Raw genomic sequence first — 19157 nt, forward strand, 5'->3', positions numbered from 1 at the left:
GATATAGATTTCTCCTCTCCCCTGTATAAACTCGGGGGATGCCTCTTTTCCCCAAATTAGCGCCTTAAGCCTGTAGGATCCCTATTTGAAATCCACCTCCCCTCTCCCATGAGAGCGATGAATGCTTCAATTGCTTATAATTGGCTAGCACGCGTTGCAGGAGACAGCGGGCGCATGATAAGTAGCTTTCTGTCCTTTGCAGGGTTTTACCAAAATGTCTGGGGCTAAATCTCGGTGAGACTGGGTGAGCAGTGAGAAAGTATCACAGAACTCGGAAAGTGTCCTCAATCGCGCCCGGCTGTTATCTGCAATAGCAAAACATAGAGGGAAGGGTTGGTTGTTTTTAAGGGGGGAAAGGTATCTCACGGCCGCTCCCTTCTCCCTCAGCCGAATGAAATGATGGTTTATGTAAACTCCACTTTCATGGATACCTTGCTCTCCCCTCCACTGAGGAAAAGTTCTAATTGAGCAAAATGTTAATTTTAAAGAGAGAAATCCTAAGCCGTAATTAGATTCTTTGATTTTTACCCGCAAGAGGGATTTAAAAAAAAAAAAAAGCCCCGAGATACCGGTGTGTGTTGCAAGGGCACACACGATTCACTTCAGCACCACAGAAGGAAAACAGCAACCTGGATAACTCCACCAAAACCCCAACGCCTTACAATGGGTTCTTGTCATGTGAGAAATTACTACAATAACGTCCATGCATTTGGAATCAGCACACCCAATCTATGTTTAAACTATAGCCATAGGTGTATGCATATGTGCAAATGGAGTTTGTGTGGATAGCCAGCTACATTTGATGGTTGATGACTCTGTATAAATAAAGAAATCTGAGAGAAGATTGCTGAGGTGTGTTTTTTCTAAATTAAAACAAAATGAAAGCCGTCTCAGGCTTCAGTCATGTTACTTGGAGCCATATTTTTTTCTATTCAGTAGAGCAGTAGATTCCCCCCTATCTTACGCAACCCGAATTTTATCTTTATTTTTTGGGGGAGGGGAAGATAGAGGGAAGTCTATAGAAGAAAATTTTCCAACCCCGAATATTATTAAATCCTCTTATTTAAACGCCAAATCCGCTCCTGGACAAACACAGCACCTGGTTAAAAATAATATAAATCAATGAACTGGATTCATAGGGCAATTAAGAGAATAATTTACAAATCTACCTTTTTTGTGGGAGCCTGATGTATTTTGTAAATTCCTCTTGTAAGCGAAGGAATAACCAGACAACAATCACTTTAAAAGTAGTTCGTCAACACTTCTTATTCACTTTAGGTGTCAGTTTCAGTTTTCTATGTTCTTCTTGACAATTGCTTACTTGTTTGTAATAATGATGGGAGCGTGAGAATAATTCTTCTGTATTATGGATATACTCCTGTAAAGTATTATTTTATGCTGGACGGAGGTAGTATGTGCACTTCATACGCACGTATTAGCGCTTTTAAAAATGGGAAACATTTTTATTTGTTCACACATTATTCCAAGTAATCACGTCAATGAACGTACTCATTGGTTAGTAGGTTATTGCTGTAATTAATAATGACTACAGCAAGCTTTTAAATGGCATAGGTAACTAATATTTTACTTCTCTAATATATGTCTAAAGCCACCTTCGATGAAAGAATGGAAGAAACCGAGTTTAACAAATTATAAATAAGTTATGAGAACAAAATAAAAGTGAAGGGGGAAATAATGATTTGATGTCTCTTGGGAAGTGACCTTTTTTGCGTGCAAAATGTAAAAGTTGACCTGGAAACCCACCACTTTTTCCTACATATGGTTGCAAGGTCTCGTCCTAATGATAACAAATAGTGATCTCATGCATAAACTGTAGCAAACGAAACGAAACCTGCAGTATAGAAGAGGGCAAGCACCCAAAGCATCATTCTCCCGTTCTCTTCTTTTGCCAAATTCCTACAAAAGTGTCCCATCCCTTCCCCTATAAAAACGTCATCAGGAGATCAACTATTTGAACAAAACAGTAAATACAGAGGTAGCTTTTCTTTTATGGCATGTTTAATTATGCCTAGTGTGTAGGATTCATGAAAGCTAGGTGAGGGGCTTCTGCAAAGGTGTGTGATCTCAAAGACACAGGAAAACACAGAGAAGGGCAAATACAGATTTTTTTTCTTCTCTTTTCTCCCCGAATGCCACAATATGAATCTACTTTGTTTCGAAGAACTGGCTTCAGAAACAGCTGCAGTTTATAGGATGTTCATTAGTTTATATTGTTTCTTTGGTTTCCTCCCTAACTTATGTGCGCCCCTGCAGGTCTGTCTGTTGTGTCCGACTGCCTGTACGTATACGTGGGCGTATTCCTATTTGTGTGTGGATGCATATTTGTGTCTGGCTCTTGTGCATGATACGCTGTCTCTCATGTAGCTGCCAAGGAGCCTGGGAATTGTTGTGTTTCTTACAGTAGGAACACTTGTAACGCTCGTCCTGCCAATGAAGACTGTATGATTGTATTAGTGGTGTGTGTGTGCGCGTAGCTGCAGGCGAGGGATGTTTCTTGTGTATTCTCCACGTACACATTCTCTTTGGCCACTCTCCTTATATTCCTCCCTTCCTTTTGCAGAAACGCCTTTTACTTTCAGGAGAGGAATATTCATTGAGGTGGTAACCTATAATGAAAAGAGCGGATCCCTCATGAAGGCAGACGGAGGGGGGGGGGGGGAGGGGGTTACAGCCGCGGTGGAGAGGATCACAGGTTTGTCTGCACTCTGTGCTGGGGAGAGGGGCAGGAGTGAGAGGAGAAGGATATAGGGCAAAGCTGGGGCACCGCTCCCCCTAGTGGGCCTGGCCAGCACTTTGCGCCCTCCCGCTTCCCCATGTACCATTCGGTTCTTTCACCGAATTACTGCCCTTTCTCCCCCTCCCCGCAAGCCTGACTCAAGCCACACCTCCTGCCCACGCCCACCAGCCAATCATCAAAGGGGAGGCAAATCACTCCCCTAGTTCATGAATGCTGTGCCCCGCCCATTGCTGCTGCGCCTCCCCCTCCTTCTCTCCTTTTCTTTCTGCCACAGCTGCCTTTGGATTAGGTCAGTGTTGGGCATGTCATGCATGTGCCCAAGAGCCGCCTGTGGCTGCCTGTCTCAGCACGGCTTTGGGACGCCGGGTCCAGAGCTGATTTCCCTGAAGGAGGAACGCGCATCTCTATTGGAAGGGAAGGGAGGGGGCTAGAGGCGCTGCTATCCTTGAAATGCTCTGGAAGGTCAAGTTTGTGGCTTGCTGAGCAACGGGGAAAGAGTGGATGCTGGTGCTGCTGCAGGGAACAGTGTCTGCATGCAGATTTATTCTGAAGCGGTCTTGACGCCCCCTCCCCGTTACACCAGATTATTTTCTCCCTAACCAATATACCCTACGTGTTCGAAAGGCAAGAGGATGATGGATGGTTTGGTAAGGGCTCAGCTACAGGGCGCATTTGCCTTGCACATCAAAGATGCAGGTCTTTAAGTCGTGAGAATGTGGAACTGCTATGTGCTGGAGCCAGTGAGTGCTTCACACAGGGTAGCAGGCTGATGTGACTGAGCAGCCAGACTCTGGATGTAGATGAACAAAACATAGGGGAATAGTAGGGAATATATACCTAGGAAATAATTTAGAAATTTAAAAAAACCCACCAAGATTAAGGGAAAATACTGGAACCAGAACCAGTTTGAAGAAACTGGAAAGCCCAGTGATTTTATTCTTGGCCTCTTCCTCTCTCTGACTTCCCCATATGATACAATCTTTTGCATTTCTATAGATCCCGTCCAACCAAGAATTTCTAAGTGAATTGCTTTAATATTGGTGAATTAACTTTCATATCTTCCATTTGAGATAGATAGGTACATACACTTACCCCCATTTGACAGAAGTGGAAACTGAGGCACAGAGCTGGCTAGAGATTAGATCAAGGTCACATAGTGGGTCTATGACACAGCTGGGTATAGATAGACTCCAGCTCCTTCTGATTCCTTCTCTTTCCCTCTGCCTCTCTTTTTCTTCTACCCCACTAAGAACAGGAAGAGATTTGGTTTGGGGGAATCTTTCCAATGCAGTAGCAATTTTCAGTTGTAATTTACAGGAGTGCTTCTGGACAAGGCTTGCCATCCTTTGAAGCATTCCTACATGGGGAGGAGGAAAGCTCCATACCTTTTACCTAAGAGCAGCAGGAGGCAGCAGTAGTACTAGATTTACTTCTCTCTGGATATGTTTAAACTACAGCGTTATTTCGAAATATCTTATTTCAAAATAGTTAATTTGAAATAAGTTATTTCAAAATAATGTGTCTATACACAAAATGCATTTCGAAATAGCATTTGGTTATTTTGAAATACCGTGTCCACACTGAGTGGACACTGATTTGGAGTTAAGGCCGGCCGGAACCAGGTCAGGGTTAGGGCATCAGGTAAGGAATGTCTTTGTGTGGCTGTTGCCTGAGGCTATCTGAGGCCTGTGCTCAAAGGGACACCCCCCATCCCCAGGCAGGCAGTTCTCAGGTGTCCCTGCTTGCTTGCCTGACTTCCACTTACCCCTTTCTAATTCCCCTTCCTGATGTCAAATAAAATACACGTATTTTCAAATATATAAACTCTCTTTATTTAACAAAACTGGGTGGGGGGGATGAAACTCTGGGGAGACTGAGGAAAGGAGGTAGGAGAGGAGAGAAGAGAGGGTGGTGGTGGGGAAACTGGGAAGAGGAAGCTGGAAGGGGGAAGCAAGGGAAAGAAGGGGAAGGGGAAGCTCAGGGCTCAGAGGTAGGGGTCTCGCTGGGCCAAGTGTCTCCCAGCATAGCGGGTGTGGGGGCCTCTGCATCCCCGGGGGAATGGGGAAGAAGGTGTGGAGGTTAAGGTGGGGTGTGTGGAGATTGAGGAGGAGGGTGTGAAGGCTAAGGAGGGAGAGACAGGAGTGGGAGAAGAAGTGGGAGGAGCAGCGGGAGCTGGGGAGGCAACAGGTACTGGAGCGGCACGAGGCAGCATGCTCTGCACCAGTGTCTGCAGATGGGAACAGATGGGCAAACCCTGGGCAAACAGCTCCCGCTAGAACTCCCGGTCATCCTGCACCCTTTGCTCCATGATGTGGTGCAGGGCTCCCAGCTGCTGGTCTCCGTACCTCTGCAGTGTTGAGGTGGACCTGCTGAGCCCTCGGGTGCGGGAGGATGTCCTGGGTGGGGTGGTGCGCCCTGCACACGCAGCTGGTGCAACTATGGAGAAAGAAGAGAAGTGGTCAGTTCTCCATGGGGACGCAGTCAGTGAAGCCCAGCCCCCCCTGCGAGATGAGGATGACCGTGCCCTGCACCGTTAGAGCCGCTGTGCTTGCACAGAGGCCATGGTCGGAATGTCTGGCTATCCCCAGGGGTGGGAGCTGCCCCGAGACCACACCCATGCCCCTGTGCTCTGCATAGTGTGGCCGAGGTAGGGGTGGGGGGGGGGGAAATGTCCCCTGCTTCTGTGTAGAGGGGCTTGTGAAGGGAGGTCTGTGCATGTCAGGTCTCTGCATACATGCGTGTGGCTATCAGGCCATGGCCCCTGTGTGGCACGCAGCTGAAGCCACCTGCCCAGGGGTGGAACATGCACAGGTTGCTGTGTGACCCGTGGTAAGCAAGGCCCACGTGCACTGTCTCTGGTCTCCTTCCCCGCCCCTCCCCCAGAAGGGGACAGTGATGGCACTCACCTGGTGTGGCCTCCCCAGACGACCCTGGTGACTCATACATGCGTGTGGCTATCAGGCCATGGCCCCTGTGTGGCACGCAGCTGAAGCCACCTGCCCAGGGGTGGAACATGCACAGGTTGCTGTGTGACCCGTGGTAAGCAAGACCCACGTGCACTGTCCCTGGTCTCCTTCCCCGCCCCCCCCACCCCCAGAAGGGGACAGTGATGGCACTCACCTGGTGTGGCCTCCCCAGACGACCCTGGTGACTCCGCTACTGGGACAGCTCAGGGGTCTTGTTGGTGTGGCACTCTCCATGGAGGCTCCTGCGCCTCCTTCTCCGCACCCTGGTCAGGGCCCTCCGCTCCCAGCTTGCTGCCCCCTGGGGTGGCACGGACTGTCCTGCCTCCCATGATGTAGTCCAAAGCGGCAAAATAAGGGCAGGTGTCTGCCCCTGTTGAGGAGCTGCCCCGAGTGGCCCTGGCGTACGCCTGCTGCAGCTCTTTAGTTTTCATGCGCACCTGCTCTCGGGTGCACAGGTGGCCTTTGGTGGCCATGGTGGCAGCTATGCAGCCATATACAGTGGCGTTCCTTCATCTAGTGCGGCGATCATGGACATTTGAGGATTCCCCCCAACCTCAATGAGGTCCATGATCTCCACACTAGCCCAGGAGAGTGCCCGCCGTCTCCGGGCCCTGGCTCCTGGGAGCTGGGGGACTGGGCGGGGGACCATTGGCTGGCTCTGGCTGCCTGGCTCATTGTGTGGCCACTGGGTCAGAGGCAGCGACTGCTGGAAGGCCTGGCATTCTTTTCTTTTCAGCATTCTTTTCTTTTCAGCATCTGAGGAATTGAGTTGCATGTCACAAAAGCATATGCTCTTATGCACTAACAAATTTGTAAGTCTTTAAATGCTTCCAGACCTGTTTTTGCTGAAACAGACTAACATGGTTACCCCTCCGAAACAAGGGAACAGTGCACACAAAGGCAGCATTATTGCAGATGTACAAGAGTTCATTAGCAATACATGAGCCAGGCCTTGCAATCAAAAGGTGAGGGGGGTAGGGAAAAGAAATTATGGGTCTTTTGAGAAAATGGAGCTGTATTTCCTGAACTTACTTAAAAGCTCAGGTTTCAGTTTGGGTAATGTTGCAGGTCAGCTCTAAATTGAGTTGGCTTTCCCTTATTTTCAGTGCTTGAATCAAATGCGGATGAGTTTGGTGGTTTCAGCACAGTAGTTGCATTCCATTATTTGTAATGCAGAGTTCCTCTATCCTGGTTTCATCAAGAATTAGTAAAATGGGCATTCTTGGAGCCTGTTCCTTTTTTTTTAAAATGCCTGATTTTTCTGTTTATATGTTCAGTGAATTCAAGAACAAGCTATCTTCTGAAAAGCTGCATGGGAAACTTCCAAAAACACTTCCTGACTTAAGAGCCTGAGTTCCATTTTTAAAAAATGGCTTAGGTATTTGGGAACCTAAATCTTATTAAATGTCAGTGGGCCTTTATGTGACAATAAAAATTAGGCACCCAAGTCACTCAGGAACTTTTGAAAATATTATCAATCACTAGGGAGTGAAAGTAAATTCTATAGATGGATGCCAAAGTTTGCATAAATGTACACAAAATAATCTTTATTATTAAGAGAAAAAATAAAGTAGGAGATAATGTGTAGTGATCACTAACAGGTGACTGCCCTCAGTCCACACTCACATCTTCCATTCCCCTGAGAGTCTATCCATGGTGGAAGTAGTACAACTGGCTTGACTAGAACATCAGAATGTTTATCTGTGTAAATGGTCCTAATAAGAGGTGGATCACACTGATTTTATGTAGGCTGTTCTATTCAGATTAGGGCAACAATAGGAAATATGGCTATTTACAAACTATTTACTTGTCAACATACAACATCCACAATTAAATATGTACATTATAATACAGGTGGTGATGGTGATATTTACTATTTTCTGAAACTTCGCATATTGGTCACTGGTGGTGGCAGGATGCTAGATTTGCTCAACCAATGGGCTAAAGTGGTAATGCATATCATATATTTCTCTACAACATAAGCATGGCAGATTTTTTGAAACTTGCATAATTTTTACAAAATGGGTGGTGATGTTAAACATCAGCATATCATTCTTGACATTATCTGTGCAACTGCACTGTAGAAAACAAAATTAGATTTCAGTGTTTTATGAAAGTCATTTATATATCTTTGGATTGTATATAACTGAAAATATAACATCAAACAGAAAAAAAAATCTCACCATGAAAAAGAAACTACTTTCTCAAATGAACTGGCACTTCATGTTTGCATTTTTTTAAAATAATAGATATGATGCTAAGGATTTTTAAACCTTTGCTCCAAATTGCAATAAGCCAGCAGCATTTTAAGCCCTATCATAACAGTGAAATAATGACATCTAGGTCTGTGCACACTGCATTAGCAAGCAAGGAAAGTCACAGAACTGGGTTGACTCAGCAATACCTGACCAGACTTCTAGACGTACTGATGAATATCATTGCCCCTAGGAATTAAATGTAGAGGTTCCTGTAGCTTGTGTAAAGTTCTCTCTGCCATTTAAAAAAGGCACTTGGAGAAAAAGTGGGGTGATTTTTAATTTTAATGTTTTACTCATCTGTTTAAGTATATTTAGAGTTTGCTTTGTAAAATGTCAACAGGCATCCCTAGTGAATCACATAAAAGAAAAAGAGAAATTCTGATGTTTACTCTAATATGAACTCAGGAATATGGATATCAGTGTCTACAGGTTAATCTCCCTAGCAGTGTAGCCCATTATAAGAGTTATTAAAAACATGTCACTTTTTTGTTACTTTTATAAAGGCACAAACCTTTTAGTAAAAACTGGCCCCACTAGAACTGATCAGAAAGTTATGTTCAAGTTCCAGTGTTTTTAGGACTGGTTACACTTATTGTGTCAGAATACAGTAATTCTGTGGGTTAAGAATTAACAGTGACGTGTTGATGGAGTTTTGTTTAGATTTCATGATGCTTTCTTTATTCATGTGCAATGTAATGACTATAAAAAAAGTGTCAAATTAACTCCCCACACCCCCATGCTTCCACAACTGCAGAGAAACCAAACCAAGAAAAACTTGTTAACTTGAGGAGGGAAGGCCTTCTGCCAGAGCACCATGGGAGTCTCTTCAAAAATCTATATATAGTATATAAGGTCATGCCTTAATGCCTTGTTATCACACACTCATTATTTTCTTTCTTCTGTTGACTGATGCTAAGCAACAGGACCTATGTTCTTGATGTCTGGTTTGTGTCCTTTGCCTAGTTTAATGGGCTCTGATGTTTTCTATTCCTTCTACAATAATAACAATATTAATTAATTAATTAATGTCTCATCAAGACAAGAACAATGTTGAAGGGTTCAGAAGGAGGATAATAGCCTCACAATTTGAAATCCCTGGTTCACTTCTGTCACCTCTGAGGACCTTCATTGGTTCCTTTTCAGTCATCAACTATCTAGCATGTAAGGGAGACAGATCACACTGAAGAGTACTCAGCACATGAACACTTCCTTGTAACTTCTTCCTGGAACTGTCTATTGCTTCTTATTGCTGCTACTGCCACAGAGAGAGGAGGAGGGAGAAATGGAGGGCCTCTGGAACACCACAGAGCCCTAGAAGTCCTCAGAGAATAGCGTGCTAGTGGAAAGGGTAGCTCCTTATAACTCCCACAGTCTTTACTCTTTCTTGGCTTTCATTATCTCTGCTCTTGTTCTTTCTCAGCTGAATGCATCTGCAGGAAGTCCCCTGTAATGTTGTATGATAGGATGGCTGTCCCACACAAGTTAGTAATGAGTTTATAAAGCTCTAGGGAGGCTGTAAAAAAGCAGTCAATAAGAAAGGGACTACGAGTAGCAGCCAATCTGTGTCCAGTAGGCCTATGTAAAAAAAGACTTAGAAGAAGCAGGTGTGACGGACTGGGCCGGGTCTGGGCACAGCTGAGGGCATCTGCTCAGGGCGAATTCCTCAAACTCGGGGCTCCTTAGAGCCCCAGACCAGAGACCTTCCCAAATAGGCCATAAAATACTCACACCGAGTGCTTCAGCTGCCAATCTGGCCAGCCAGAAGCCTCACGAGCAAAACCCTTCTGACAGCCCAGCTCTTCTTATGCCCCAATCAGCCCTGGGACTGCACACAGGTGAGGGGTGTTAGAACCCAATCTCACCTACCCCGAACGGGTTCTTCCAGTCCCAAGAAACCAGCCACAGGCCCCAGCCAATTTACACTCTGGATCTTACCCACAAGATCACGCTGAGACAATCCTTTAGAATCTACGATCTAAAGGTTTATTACTAAAGGAAAGAAAAGCATGAGAGTAAGGTTGTTAAAGAAAATACATTACATGCATCAAATCACCCAGTTCTTGATACAGGCTCTTAGCAGAGATGTTATAAACTTCTATCTTAAAAGTCTCTGGTGTACATCCTATGTCAGGATGGGTCCACAGTTCTTTCCGGCTTGTTGTTACCTGTAAGGCTGCATCTGGGATCAGGAGCTAAACTGAAGGCGCCACGTGGCACTTATATACCTTTCCTGGCATCTTCCTGTCCAGAGCAGGTCACTGCAGGTCACATGGTCCCTTGACCTATCCTTGTCTCAAGTCAGCAACCATTATTCTGGCTGGCTTGCAGGTATCCAGACATTCCTCAGGTGTGTCTCTGGCACTTAGAGATCTATTGTCTCTGGAGCCTTGCTAAATAGCATAGCCACTGGCTGAATATTCTTTGCCCATTGCTCTGCCTCAGACAGAGAACCTTCCAGCATCAACATAGAGTACATAATTATAACTCTGCATACAAATATTATACAAGTACAGGAATAGCATATACAGAATCAGTAGAACATAAGCTTTCATGTGACACTTCATATGACCCCCTTTGTATACACTTTGGGGCAAATACCCCCCCCCCCATGGGTGCAGCAGTGATCTGGCTGCTCCCCTTAAAATCCATGTGACAGCAGGGTCAGTAGCTGTCTGGAGCTTGAGGAGGAAGACCTGTGTCTGGGGTAGGCTGTAATGCTGTAGCACCTTGGGCAGAGAAGTGTAGGCAGGAGCCTAGAATGAAGAGAAGGAGTTTTGAATGGGCTGGTGCTGTGTCCGTGGATGGGAGAAATGCAGTGATAGTAGAGGAAAGGAATGCAGAAAGAGACTGCATTCTGCATGGTCCCTTGGCTGGGACTTAGAGTAGCAGGTGAATCTGGGTCTCCCCACACAAATTTGCCACTGGGGAAGTTGCAGGACATTTGAGTATGCTTGCCACTGGGGAAGTGGGTAGAGGAGGAGCTAACCTCCCTGTAGTGCTAAGTCATGAAGAGGGTGCTGTGGTTCCTGAAGCCTGGTCTAGGTCAGGGAGGGCTGAGGGGAGGATGTGTGTGTCCAAGGATGTGCTGATTCAGTAAATCACTAGGTAGCCTCCCACAGACAGAGACCATGCAGCCTCAAGCACAATTTAATATAAATATTACTTTCCTCTATCTGCACTAGTCACTGTTAGCAGTTTCCACTTCCTTATGCCAGTCCTAAATTATGTATGGCAATGAGGTTGTTTAGGTGATTCAGGTTATATAGATTTGCTTATGGAGTAAGGCCAAGTGCTCTGGTTTCTCGAACTATAGCTGCTAAGCTCTGGCATTAATGTGCATGTGCATCATGTGTATCTGAATGATGACAGAGACTTGCACAGCAACTTTATTTTTTCTAATTACATTTATGTACATTTTTCTCTTGGTTCATGTTCTTGATTTTTCTGCATAGTTCAAATAAAGAAACATGTTAATGTAATTTGAAAAATCCACTGTATGATTTTGGCTTGAATGGTTGAATTGACTCTCACAGCTCTAGACCTGTCCATAAACCTCTTGACCTGCGTTCTCACTCTTTATGATATCAGCAGAGCCCCTCACATGGATTACTGCTTTTGTAATCACTTTGGGGCCATCTATTATCCTGTAACTTCTATTTTTTTCTAAAAACCTCATAAATTCACTGCAGGAGGTCTGCATTGTGTATTCCATCTTTACATATAATTTTCCCCTACATTTTTCTTGGTTTTTAAGCCTATTTCAAGGATCCGGTATTACTGTAATGCCAGCTCAGTTATGGCTCAGATATATGCTTCTCAAACATAGGAACAATGTGCTGCTACCCTGACTGGAAAGGGATTATAGGAATTGATGAATAACTTTATAAAGCCACCTTTCCAGCTGGAATGAAAAAGCAAACTATATACTTCCTGTGTTGTTAGTCAGGTGTAAGCAAGTATGTATGCTACCCTAGATATGGCACATCTATCAATCTGGTGAGTGTCCTGCATTATAAATTAAATAGTCTAATATTTTACTTCAGAAAGACCAAATCCAGATGGCTTGAGTATTTACAGCATATTTCTCAGTGCTACATAAATAAAAGCATGCACAGTTGACCTGTTTGGGAAGGTAGAAATGCAGAGCAGAAACCCTCATTGACTTAATTAGAAATCTATGTTTTTAATCTGATAGAATTGTGTGCGTTGTAGTGTATACATTACATTCCTATGAACCAGGGATCAAGGATTAATTATATTCTTGTTAGAACCTATTAGTCAACTGTTCAGTTTTTCAACTCAGCATCTGCCCATCTCCAAAGAAATCTCTTTAGGATTCTGCAGGACTATTGTTATGAGATCAATCCTGCCCCAACTTCCACAGTCACCAAGGGTCTTTGACTGTGGAAACTGTGCCGCACTACTGCATAAGAACAGACAGAATTTGGAGACCCATGCAAGGTGTGCAGACCCCCTCCATGGCACAGAGCTGTGTATTCTCCCTGCATAGCACCACACAGAGGATTGGGGATGGGTCATGAGTAGCTGCTGCTGATGAATGGATCCTTCTGTTGTCCTTTCGGTCATTGGTGGTTGTGGTGGTTTGCAGGGGAACGAGGGCCTGCAGGAGAGGACATTGTGTCTATATAGCCTGTTCTGCTAACAGGCGAGGCATCTGCCAAGCCCACTCCTTGACTATTTGTGCTAGGAACTGGACTCATGTGACTCCATCTTAGAGTGTGCTTTAAGGCTTGTCTGCATGACAAAGTTGTGCTAGTGTGACTTCTTAACTAGTACAGTTAGCAGTAGTATTTACTCTTGTAACAGGCCATGGAAGGAGAGGGCAGGTCACCGAATGCTCCTCGCACTGCATAGCCACAAGAAGGCATTTCACTCCTTGGCTTTGTAGGCTAGGAAAGAAATGAGTCCCAGTGGGCAGAGTATTGGAAACTCTACAACAGAAAGTTTTCTGAAAGATCGTTCAGTATAAACCAAGGTATGTTGCAACATGCTGCTGGAAATAGAGGCTTAAGTTGTTTCCGTTTTGTCTGTTTCTCAAAACAGTGTTCCTGAGATGTCAAAGATCTGTGAACATTACATACGCTGGAAGAGAGACGCAACCCCACAGAAAGCAGAATGGCTTTATGGTGTCTAGAATGTGATGGTGAGAGAAAAACTGACAGGGACAAATTCTTAGCCCCAGCTGCCTCCTTCTGTCTTAGCATAAAATTCTTCCCATAAATTCCTCTTGGTTTCACGCTACTAGCTTGCCCCCACTACAGAGGAGATTTATCAGGAGTAGGGATCAGGGACAAGGTGTACCAGATGTGGGAGTGGGTGGGGTGGCATACAGTCAGCACACTAATGCCTAAGGGACTGCTGAAGCAGGCAAAACAGAGCAACTCATTTCTGACTGGCCAGTATCAGGGGAGTGGAAATGTAGTACGTAGATGGATTATCTCCACTCTGCTGCCCCTGCTCTCTGTATAGAAGGGAGAAAATTCTGGCCCACTGTCTGTAACAGACGATATTATATTGACCCGTAGGCTCGTGAATTATATTAGCCCCATGCCCAACCCCATGAAGCACATAGACTGATTATTCTTCAGCTAGTGCAGGTCCTTCACTTTTTATCTAAGTATTTCTCTTCTTAGAAATCTTAAGTGCCAAAGCTTAGCTACAAAGGTGTTAAGTGTGTTGTGTATACACACACACACACACACACACACTACAGATTAAATACATTCATGCAGGTTACTTCAGATCTCTTGAATAACATCTGTATTGCAGAGAACAAGTCAAGCACTTCACAGACAAGGAACACAACAAGTCAGTCTAATAGGAGTTAGAGGAAAAAATCTCTTTATTTGTAAAGTGTTGAGATTTGGATCTGGAAGTCTTTGAGAGATGAAAAAATCATGCACTCCACAATACCATTTTTACAAATTCTCCTCTCAGAGTAGAAAAGCACTTTAAAATATAGCAAAATATCCTAGAAACCAGGCAACACAAAATGTCATTTTCTGTTACTTAGGATGGTAATACTACTGTCTTCCTGAAAGTTTAATGTTGGAATATAATTTGAGTTCTTAATAAAAGTATTTGAAAATTAATAATTTGATTTTCTGTTCTCCAGGCTATAATCTGATGTTCTCTAGTCTAGAACATGTTTTCAAATCACATTTTATTGGATTAACAGAAAATGTGAGTTAAGGCAGGAAAGGCAGTATGTGATACACTGTTGGATGTAAAGTGTGCATGTTTTCACTGGCTGTCATTGCTGTTGTTGTTGGCACCCACACAGTATATGGCATAAATTGTCTAAACTGTAAAATTGGCCTAGGTTCTAAATTTAGACTGCCTTCAGTTAAGGGCACAGGGAACTCTGACTTATTTTGCACTCCTCTTGCTAGTTTTTTACTGGTCTGTAGCAATACATCTTCCCCATGTTCATTGAGTTATGTGACTGGCATGCTGGCATGCAGTCTCTGTCCAGTCCCTGTCCCTGCCTGCTCAGTCCCTGGTCACGTGAGAATTGCACTCCCCTCAGCACTGGCATCTGTCCTTCCAGATAGTATAGTATAACTGTCAAACAGTGAGAACATTGAATTACAAAACAAGTCAACATGCTGCTGCTGCTAAAAATAGAGGTGGGGGCAAGCTCATGTCCCCATATATTGACTCTAATGCCGAAGTTGGAAATAAGAGAGCACGACATTAGTTTTTTGCTACTGAGTCTGTGTGCAAATTCATATTTCCCCTGTACACCAAGTGATTGTTTTAGAATATCAGGACCACATGAGCCACAGGTTCTAGAAACTTCAGTTTACCATTTTGAGCAGGATATCAAAAGACGCCGCTTTTATGAGTAAGTCCCCCTCCCCCCCATGCTGTGTCTTGCTAGAGGTTCATTATTAAACTTACAGAAATGGTTATTCATGCCCAAGTCACATCAATCATTCAGGTCACACAATGCCGGACTGTAAATTATTACATTATCTATGAGCAGGAAGATAATAACAACAATAATAAAACTCAAGGCACAGCACCAGTAGGCTGAGAGCCTCCACTAGACCTGTCAGATATGCTTTGAACATGAAAGGCTTGGTTTTTCCATTCCAGGCCCATACATCATTGAAGCTGTCATGGGTTTCTGTAGGACCAGTTGACATGGCTCTGAACAGCAGCTGCTCAATGGCTTTGGAGAGCCTGCCTCAAGAAACAGTTGCTGGGGTACAGGAGCTGTAAACATTCTTCTTCAGACTGACATCCTGGTGGGCTGTCCCATCATTGCCCTCTGTAAGTCACAACAAGAAGTAAACTGCTGTCACTGAGATGAAAGGCCGCCTTCCTCTGATCTCTCCACTACAAAATTACTTCAGCGCCACACTGTATTTTATGTCAATACCTATTTTATTTTTCAAAATTGAAAAAGATATAAGTACATTGTTCCCTGAATTCCTGATGCTCTGGGTAACCTAGCAACTCCTTATGCTACATAGCATACAGCACAGCGTTATCATGCAATACATTCACGCTAACAAGCAAGCAATGCAGTATTTCACTTGCAGATGATTTAGTCTAAATTTGCAGTTCATCTCTCTCACTAATTGAAGAAATAATAATGCCCCTAACCACCTCCCCTCATAATACCTTCATTTAAAAAACATGATATGTAAGGATTTTTCTTTTTGGATGGTCCTAATTGTCCAAGGGCTCTCAGTTTTCACCAAAGCTGAATTCTGGAAGCTATTTGCATGAGATTTGTAGCCTGCAGCATGCTGCAAATTGATAATCACTAGGAACAGGAGAATGCATTCAGGAGCACATTTTCACATCATGCAAAATTTGTGAGCTCAAAATGTACTCACGGAAATAGCTTTTTGAAAGATTCCCTGATTAAAGGGATGGAGCTTGACGATCAGGTAGGTAAGCAACACTGGTTCTGGCTCAAATCATTCTAGTAGCAGTAAAGTAGGCAGCACTCTCATCTTTTCCATGGGCAGCCTCACCACAAGTATGCAGTATGAGTAAGTGTCAGGGCCATGGAGAATCAAGCAGAGGTTTGGAAGAATACTGAATTGAAGTGACCAGGCAAAGAAAGATCTAGAAAGGAGGGGAAAAATATCAGAAAGAGAAGTTAGTTTTGTGCGTGTGTGTGTGCATGTGTGAAGGATGGGGAAAATGTGGTCTGGACTCAGAGAAAGAGAATGAGAGGAAGTAAGCAGACAAAAGGAGAGGAAAGGAAAGGGAGATCACTTCTAAAATCACACCTACGCTGAGCTTCAGACTGAACTGAGAGGTCATGTAAATTCACTTTCTTAGTATGATTTGACAAGTCAGTTTAGCTGTGAACTAGGACATTTAAAAATGTGAATACTGGTCAGTTCAACCATGTTAGAAACTACATTTAAATACTATTTCTTTACTTGATGTCTGTGTACAGCAAAATCTATTAATAAAGGCATCTAATTTTGAGAGATTGATCCATCTATAGGCAGAGGTTCATATCTGAAACAGAGATCAAGTTGCACTTTGCACAGCTATGGAGGAGGATATAATGGTGGTTAAAGGCATTTTTTACTTCTCCAATCCTGGGGCTCCTCCTTTCATAAATGAAAGAAACCTCAGGGCTGCACTAACTTCAACCGGCACCCAAAGGATCATTCCTTCAGCTGGAATGTCCCAGTGAAGGAAAACCCCTGGCCATACCCTATGGAATAAAAGGGTTGATAGTATAGAAGCCTATATGGCAGCTCTGTAAGGATTCCTCTATGCCAAGGGGAAGGATCATTAGCTTCATGGAGCAGTACAAAGCAGTCAGGGTGGAGGGAGAGAATGTTTCAGTCAAATGTTTTTTCAGTTACAGTACACAGTAGCTAGTAAAGCTACTATATATTTTGTCACTATATATAGAATAGTTTTATTTGCTGTACCTGTTCTCTTCGCAGAAGTTGTAAAGGAGCAGTAATTTTTTCCTCTTCTCTTTTTGAGTGATTTTGCTGGAAAACAAACTCTCAAACAGTTTTGTGAAATATTAGAACTTTCATTGAATTCCTCCAGTACTTTAGAATTTAGAAGCTGGAGAGAATCCTTTGAAAAATCATGCTGTGCTTATCTGCAGCATCTCATGTAATCCAAAAAAAGACCTGGGAGGTAGTGGCAAAAGAGGCATCTCATTTAGACAGGTTTTTTCGATATGTTAGTATTCAACAAGAGAACAAAGCAGTTTACCCTCCTGATTGCATTTGCTGCCAGTGCTATATCTAGAAATCTTTCCACTTAAATCATTTTTAGATTCTCAACAGCAATAGTGTGAAGTGTGTGTTCACACATACTGAATTAATCTAATTTTATCACTATCAGTTTGAAGGCAGTTGGTAAACCTACTTGGGCCTGATTCTTATTTACACTAAGGCCCATTTACTCTACTCTAGGGTTACGTCTAGACTGGCATGATTTTCTGGAAATGCTTTTAACGGAAAAGTTTTCTGTTAAAAGCATTTTCGGAACAGAGCATCTAGATTGGCACAGACACTTTTCCGCAAAAGCACTTTTTGCGGAAAAGTGTCCGTGCCAATCTAGACGTGCTTTTCCGCAAATAGCCCCGATCGCCATTTTCGCGATCGGGGCTTTTTTGCGGAAAACAAATTTGAGCTGTCTACACTGGCCCTTTTGCGCAAAACTTTTGCGCAAAAGGACTTTTGCCTGAACGGGAGCAGCATAGTATTTTCGCAAGAACACTGACAATCTTACATGAGATCGTCAGTGCTTTTGCGGAAATTCAAGCGGCCAGTGTAGACAGCTGGCAAGTTTTTCTGGAAAAGCGGCTGATTTTCCGAAAAAACTGGCCAGTCTAGACACAGCCTAGTAGTATAAAGGGACTTTAAAATGAGAGAAAATGAAATACAGTTACTTTCAATTCCTGGCAACTTTACACTTCCAGAAGGGTGTAAAGAGCTTTAGTGTAAATATGCGTCATGCTCAGTATTTCTTTTTCAGCTAATATTTACTATTCAGACTCATCAATTCTACAAGTTTTTAAGCATGTATACAGTTTAATAATAAAAGTGCAATACATAAGCATCTCTCCTGTTGATTTCTTCATGATTATGGTTTGTACTGAATAACAAACCATTTCATGAAGCCTATTGCCACTTGCTGGCTGACATGATGGTAAATATTGCTAGTGCAGAATACCATGGTGATAGTAGGAAGGTGACAGGGCTGAAAAGCATTAATACAATGTACAGTCTGCCTGGTAAATGACCAAAGGCAATCTTAGTATTGAAATCAACTATATTCTAAAAAAAACAGCAGCAGAATACATTTGGCTTTACAAGATTCTGAGTATTTTAGAAAGCAGGGGTCTTGTGTGCAAAGTCTTTCAGGCAAGTTTGAAATCTAAAGTAGAACATGATAAGAAAAGAAACATTTGTGTTTTTGTATCAAAGCACACAAAAGTACAAATAGGAATAAAACCTAGACCACCCAGGGAGGGTGCTCTCATTAAAGCTACAGTTAACTGACCTGTGCACCAGAGGGTTTCTGTTGCTGAGGCTATGGGATGTAGGTTTGAACTAACTATTGCATTCTGAATTTCTGAGAATCCTTGTGGGCAGCATTAATAAAACACATATTGCTTTCTTTCTGGAAAAATGATCTCAATTGAAGTTTTTTCCCTCCAAATATACACAAATAAAATATGAAATTGATATAAAGTTCAAAGATTATGTAAGATAAATAGAAATAACACAATGGAGACAGTGTTTAGTGCATAGCTCTACCAAAGTATCCATTTCCAAGCTGCTGGTCTGTAACTCACCTAACTAACATATCAATAGTTTCTGATGTTACAAAAGCTCTTTGCAAGGGCAGACACAGCCCAGCCTAGTCATAGACAGATGACTGCCTGTGAAATGCACTGGGAGGTATGAAATAGATAGTAGACCTGAGATACTCTACAAATAACAAATCTGGCTTCAGACAACATTTGCTAGTTTTGGATAAGGATTTTAAAAACATGCAAATTTGAAGTAAAAATGATGTATCAAGCTCTAATGCTTAAATTGTTCACTAACACCTAGGAGTCTGAATTCACCCCAGCACCAGGGCATAGCTCAGCAAAGAAATGGAAGAGGTGGCTTACCTTCTCCTTGTCCTGTAGTTTCTGGG

Source organism: Pelodiscus sinensis, chromosome 6, assembly GCF_052426305.1.
Source record: "Pelodiscus sinensis isolate ZL-2025 chromosome 6, ASM5242630v1, whole genome shotgun sequence".
Classification (NCBI taxonomy): Eukaryota; Metazoa; Chordata; order Testudines; family Trionychidae; genus Pelodiscus; species Pelodiscus sinensis.